The sequence below is a fragment of the Nicotiana tabacum genome, chromosome 22, assembly GCF_000715075.1.
Source record: "Nicotiana tabacum cultivar K326 chromosome 22, ASM71507v2, whole genome shotgun sequence".
In the NCBI taxonomy this organism is placed as follows: Eukaryota; Viridiplantae; Streptophyta; class Magnoliopsida; order Solanales; family Solanaceae; genus Nicotiana; species Nicotiana tabacum.
Genome location: NC_134101.1, coordinates 206,684,538 through 206,690,314, shown reverse-complemented (window position 1 = coordinate 206,690,314; position 5,777 = coordinate 206,684,538). Strand labels below are relative to the sequence as shown.

The 5,777-nt window shown below is 36.9% G+C and overlaps 1 long non-coding RNA gene across 1 annotated transcript; it reads left to right on the top strand.

Annotated features, from left to right (window-relative positions):
* The first annotated feature begins 294 nt into the window (after positions 1-294).
* Positions 295-4,418, top strand: LOC107786298 (uncharacterized). Its single transcript, XR_001648108.2, has 4 exons — positions 295-576; positions 1,651-2,054; positions 3,045-3,111; positions 4,176-4,418. It is a non-coding gene; the product is annotated as an uncharacterized LOC107786298 (long non-coding RNA).
* The last annotated feature ends 1,359 nt before the right edge of the window (positions 4,419-5,777 follow it).

Below are 5,777 nucleotides of genomic sequence, written 5' to 3'. Positions count from 1 at the left end.
CTTTTCGAAATGGTCTAATAAAAAAATATAGGAATATACCAATCTTTTGAACATATTTCTATTAATTAAGTGAGAAGAATTATAGATAATAAAAGTTATTATTAAAAATATATATATAAAGTAAAGGGGAATTGGGAAAAATAAACTTCATAGAAGGGGACATATTAACATTTCTCTTTATATTTAAACATGATAAATGAAAGAAATAAAGAATTTTCTATTTAAAATTATACCAGAACAATTGCCTTACACATTCCAATAAAAAAATAGTTTTGTTCTTACAAATTAGCCGATTTGTATGTTTTGAGCAATTTAAAATTAAATTCAAGTCAAATCTTGAGAGCCCATCTAGTTTCACACTCAATCTTTCGCCGCCACTTTCATTCTCTCTCTCTCTTTCTTTTCTTTCAGCTCTATGCTTTCACAGTTATCTCATCGTCATCACTTGTCTACATAGCTACCAGATTTGAGTAAATACTTCATTCCACCAAGAAAAACCACTAACGGTTCAATAAAATCTCGGTCAGAAAAGCCTCACCGGAAAACTTAAACAAAAGAGTTCTTTACGATTTTTTGGTAGGTAGTTTCTTTTTCTTCTCCTCCTCATTATTTTTTTTTTTTTGTTTCTAATAGTATTTACGAGTAAAGATTCAGTGGTGGTATGGGGTTTTAATGATGATTGGATAATACTTATACTATTTTTTATATAATCATATATCTGATATATTTATAATATAGAATAATATTGTACAATAGGTGTATTATACTATAGATTGTGTATATACAAAATTGAAACACTATGTTTAAAGGTATTGGTGATTTAATAATACTTATTGATGGGGATTAAGGTTGAATCCAACCTTTTTGGAGTGAATGGAAAGGCAATATCTTCGCATGTATGCCTACTACATCCTGAGGATACAATGTGTATTGTGTAGTCATTGTATATGCCTATTATATCCCGAGTTATTGTAACGACCTGGCCCAGTCGTTTTGTGTATTTGAGTCTCGTTACCGTATTTGATGCTTCTCGTATATGTATTTATTATTGTGTGACTAGTGGGGATAGTTGGCTTGGGTTCGGGGAGGTTTTGGAGTGAATCAAAATACTTAGTTCCATGGTTGGAGGCTTAAGTTGTAAGAGTTGACCAAGGTTTGACATTTGTGTAAACGACCTCAGATCGGAATTTTGATGGTTTCGTTAGGTCTGGATGTACGATTTTAGATTTAGGAATATGTCCGGATTTGGACTTGGAGGCTCCTAGGTTGATTTGCTTTTATTTAACGAAAGTTGGCAATTTTAAAGTTTGAAAGGTTTATAGATTGATCGGAAGTTGACTTTATCGATATCGGGTTCGTATTATTATTTAACGAGTTGGAATGGGTTCGTTAATGTCATTTGGGATTCGTGCAAAAGATTTGAGATTATTCTGAGTTAATTAGACGTGGTTCGGCATGAGTTTTAGAACGTTGGAAGTTGATTAGTTCCTTAGGATTGAATCGAGGTGCGATTCGTGATTTTGATAATATTTTGTGTGATTTGAGGCCTCGATTAGGCCCATGTTGTATTTTGGGACTGCTTAGTATGTTTGGACGGGTTCTCGGATATGTTTCGAATGAGTTTCTGATCTTTTCCATGTTGTTTGGCAGTTCTGGTTTGCGATTTCGCACTTGCGATGTATTTGGTGCAGGTGTTAGTTCGTAGAAGTGGACCTGGGGCCGTAGATGCAAGGAATGGTTGGGGGAGGCTAAGTCCACATATGCAGCAATGTTAGCGTTGATGCGTTGTCGCAGGTGCGAAGGTACTTCAGCATAAGCGGATGCGCATCAATGACGAGAAGTTCGCAGAAGCGGAGGGACGGAAGTTAAGTGACTTTCGCATCTACGATTATTTTTCCGCAGATGTGGTACCGCAGATGGGGGATTTTGGTCCGCAAATACGAAAACTACTGGATAGAATATTTATTTCAGGGGTTTGGTTATTTCTTATTAATTGGAGTTTTAGAGCTCGGCTATAGGCGATTTTTGGAGTGTTTTTTACTACAATCTGAAGGGTAAGTAATCTCTACTTGATTTTGATGTTAGATCTTATTTTCCCATGGATTATTACACCTAGACAGAGGCAGCCAGAGGGTGAAGCCACTAAAGCAGGTGCTTTAGGCCCCAAAATTTTGGGGGCCTAAAATATTTTTTTCAATTCCACTTGATATCTGGTATTTAATTTGGGATATTCATACCATGTAAAGTCCATTAAAATGGGAACCACTCCTTAGAAGAAATTTTTTTCATTCCAGATACTCGAACTGAATAACTCTGGTTAAAGATAGAAATCTTATCTATCCTACCACAATTCTTCTGATGAGGCCCAAAATCTTTTTAAAAAAATATTAAGTATTTCAAAGTAGAAAAGTTAAATATTATAAATATAAAAAAATATTACATTTATCATTAGAAAATGAGCAATACACTTTTAAACTCTATTTTTTTATTCATATTTTTATCATTGTAACAAGTATATTGAAACATCAAAAATTTATTTTAATAAAAAGTTATCAACTTCTTAAATCGGATTCTATTTACCTAAGATCAATAGTGTCACATGAAAAATTAAATGGTTTATGTGAAAGTTTTTTAAAATTTTATTTCAAAAAGCTAGAAAAATCTACTTCAAATAATAATATATAGGAATTGTTTTTAGAAAAATAAGGCCCCCAATTAAGGTTTTGTTTTAGGCCGCCAAAAATATTAGCCGCCCCTGCCTAGACTATATGATTTAAAGGAGAAATTTAGGTTTTGCTATGGTTTTTGGAGAGTAAAAATTGGTGATTTGCGGGTCAAATTGAGGTTGGATTTAGATGAAACACACATATTTGGACACGTATTAAAATTGGTGTTCGGGATTTGTGACTTTTATCCTATTTTGGGGTGCGGGCCTGGGTTGACTTTTTGGGTTGACTTTGTGTAAGTTTATAAAGATCGAATCTTTATTGTTTGGATTTATTTCTTATGGCTTTATTTAATATTATTAAATTATTTTTTGCTAGATTCGAGCCGTTCGAAGGTCGATTCGTGTGCTAAGGGATTTCTAGAGTATTGATTGGTTTGCTTGAGGTGAGTATCTTACCTAAAATTGGCTGAGGCACTAGTTGCCTGAGTTATTAGTGTTGGCTACGCGCTCTGGGTAGTGCATATGTGAGGGTTGAGCTTATGTACGTGCACCGGGGTATTATCAATGCTCGAGGTAGTGGCTATGATATGCCTTGAATTGATTGCTATATTTTATGCTATAATGTTTCTTATGTTTGTCCCTCCTTTTGTGAGCTAATTGAATCGTGTTAGAGGTTATTTGTTGGTTAATCTCATGTTTAAACATAATTAATTGCTATTTTGTGGTGTAATCGCCTAATTTGAACTGTGGTAGTACACTTCGCACATGTCTACATCTTAGCATGTCACTTATATCAGTCCAGAAGTATGTAGTTGATATCCATTATTCATATACATGTATCCTTATATATGTTATCTGTATGATATGGTCTGGTTGATAGCATGTGGGTGGTCCATGTGCTGAGATATCATAGCATGTGAGGGATCTGTGCGGTGGTTATATATGGCATGTGATTTGTTCGTGCATCATGTGGATAAGAATCCACCCCTCCTAGATTCACCTTTTTCTCTTGATGGTGTACACGTGGTATGAGAAAACTGATCAGTGTGTAGTTATTACGTTTCTTCTCTACTTGCAATTTCCTTGGATGTATACATGTTTTATTCGCATATCTTCTCTATATGCTAGATCTAGAATGTATACATGCCTCGTTGTGCATATCTTCTCTATGTGTTGTTTGGTTTGATTAGTGAGAGCACGGTACATATCTTCTATATATGTCTACCTGTACATCGAGACTTAATAATAGATGCATATCTTATTTATATGCTGGATTGATAATTGATACATGGCTTGGCATATTTTCTCTTGTGCATCGAGGTGACTTTATCTATGTTTTATGATTAGATGGTATTATTGTTGTGTACTTGTGGAATTTATGAACTGAGCAGGTTATTAGCAAGTTTCGTTGATATTTTTTGTTGCTATTACCTTACCGAGGTTAGTTATGATACTTGCTGAGTACCTTCAGTTGTACTCATACTACAATCTGTACTTAATTGTGTAGATCCAGGCCCAGTTGAGAGTTGTCCGTACTTTGTTGTGACTTGCTAAGAGACGAGGTAGAGCTGCATTCCTACCGCAATTCTTGGCATCTTTTTCCATTTCAGTTGTTGTTATTATTCAACCAATATTTTAATTCGTATTGCCATACTTGTATTGCTTTGTAGAGCTTATGACCCTATATTACTAGTTCTAGGGGGATTGTTATGTATTGATGCAATTTATTTAAGACATTGGGCTTTAGATTTGTACTAGTTTCGTTAATTTTGTTATTTTGTTATGCTTATCTTGCCTAGCAAGTGATTTAGGTGCCTTAACGGCCGGGTGGTGGTTTTGGGTTGTGACAAGTTGATATCAGATCCCTAAGTTTATAGGTTCTATGGGTCATGAGCAAGTTTAGTAAAGTCTTACGGATCGGTACAGAGATGTTTGTACTTATCTTCGAGAGGCAACCGAACTGTTAGGAAAATTTTGCTTTCTTTCCTTCTTGTTATGGATTTGCCATTTTCGAAATTTGAGCCTTTACTTTTTTATTTTCTCACATATGGTAAGGACACGTTCAGCCAGATAAGCCGAGGAAGCATTGGTGCCTCCAGTCAAGGCCGCAAGAGAACATGGCAGAGGTAGAGGCTGAGTTGGGGCTTGTGCTATAGCTAGAACAGCATTTGTGGAGCCACCAGTTGCTCTAGTGGAGGAGCAAGTTCTGAATATCGTTGAGCTGGTGGGACCAGCTCAGACTCCGGCAGTACCTATTGCTATACCTGGTCTTCAGGAGACTATGGCCCAGATCTTGAGTGTGTATAAGAGTTTGGCTCAAGCATACACGATACTAGTTGCACCAACTACCTCACAGGCTAGGGGATAATCTAGACTCCCGCCGCTCGTAATCCAGAGCAACTAGCTTAGAGTTATCATACACCGGGGGTTTTGCCAGTGTAGCCAGCTGATGCGGCGCAGGTCGGGATTGGACCATCTTTGACTGATGAGGAGCAGAAGAGGTTATAGCTTTGTCCTCCCCAGTTGAGTGGAGGAGAGTTAGAGGATGCTCCGGGATTTCTTGATTAGTGTCATCAAATTCTTTGTACAACGGGTCTTGTGGACTCCAATGGAGTTGACTTTACTACTTTTCAGCTGACGGGGCAAACCTAAAGGTGGTGGCAGTCCTATGAGACAGTCAGGCCAGCTGGTGTAGCACCACTCACATGGCATCAATTTTCAGTTCTCTTCTTAAAGAAGTTTGTCACACAGACTCGCAGAGAGGAGTTTCATAGGGAGCTTGAGCATCTACACCGAGAGGGATTGACTATTACCCAATACGAGATGAGTGTCACAACCCAAACCATGCGACCGACACCTGACACACTACCCGACCCCAGCGAACCAAACCATATGATGCACCCAAACCATATGCATGAAAACTAATTTAGCTGTGGAAGCTCTTTGAAATCATACTCCCTCCGTTCCAGTTTATGTGAACCTATTTTCTTTTCGATCCGTTCTAAAAAGAATGACCCCTTTCTAAATTTAGAAACAATTTAGCTTAAACTTATAATTCTACCCTTAATGAGAAGCTTTTATAACCACACAAATACTCTGGACCTATTTT